The sequence below is a fragment of the Salvelinus namaycush genome, chromosome 40, assembly GCF_016432855.1.
Source record: "Salvelinus namaycush isolate Seneca chromosome 40, SaNama_1.0, whole genome shotgun sequence".
Classification (NCBI taxonomy): Eukaryota; Metazoa; Chordata; class Actinopteri; order Salmoniformes; family Salmonidae; genus Salvelinus; species Salvelinus namaycush.
Window position 1 is genome coordinate 20,545,883 of NC_052346.1, and position 1,218 is coordinate 20,547,100.

The following is a 1,218-nucleotide window of genomic DNA, read 5'->3' on the forward strand; positions in this document are numbered from 1 at the left end:
ACTCACAATTTTGCCTAAGAACACAGCCATGAATAAAGAATGGTACCAACACATTCTCAGAGAACAACTTCTCCCAACCATCCAGGAACAGTTTGGTGACGAACAATGCCTTTTCCAGCATGATGGAGCACCTTACCATAAGGCAAAAGTGGCTCGGGGAACAAAACATCGATATTTTGGGTCCATGGCCAGGAAACTCCCCAGACCTTAATCCCATTGAGAACTTGTGGTCAATCCTCAAGAGGCGGGTGGACAAACAAAAGCCCACAAATTCTGACAAACTCCAAGCATTGATTATGCAAGAATGGGCTGCCATCAGTCAGGATGTGGCCCAGAAGTTAATTGACAGCATGCCAGGGCGGATTGCAGAGATCTTGAAAAAGAAGGGTCAACAAATATTGACTCTTTGCATCAACTTCATGTAATTGTCAATAAAAGCCTTTGACACTTATGAAATGCTTGTAATTATACTATTCCATAGTAACATCTGACAAAAATATCTAAAGACACTGAGACAGCAGACTTTGTGAAAATTTATATTTGTGTCATTCTCAAAACTTTTGGCCACGACTGTATATTCGTGTGTTAATAAATTTAGGAGGAGAGATATATGCACAACATATAAGTATTGAGTCTAGGTTGGTCAGTTTCTATCCAATAATGTGGTATTTACATCACATACTGTGTAACAATGTGTTGTTCCTGACTGAACCTGCATCTTGGAGGAGACACATTGCTGTACACAGTCTACATATTGCTATACACAGTCTACATATTGCTGTACACAGTCTACATATTGCTGTACACAGTCTACATATTGCTGTACACAGTCTACACATTGCTGTACACAGTCTACACATTGCTGTACACAGTCTACACATTGCTGTACACAGTCTACATATTGCTGTACACAGTCTACATATTGCTGTACACAGTCTACATATTGCTGTACACAGTCTACACATTGCTGTACACAGTCTACATATTGCTGTGCACAGTCTACACTGTGGAAGTGGTATGGAAGTTACAGCTTGTCAATACTGTTACTAGTCCTCTCTGCTGCTCTGGAGTGGGATAAGTTCCTGGGCCAGGCTGATGATGCTGTAAACTGCTGAGTCCACACCTGCAGACAGAAGAGAGAGAGAGAGAGAGAGAGAGAGAGAGAGAGAGAGAGAGAGAGAGAGAGAGAGAGAGAGAGAGAGAGAGAGAGAGAGAGAG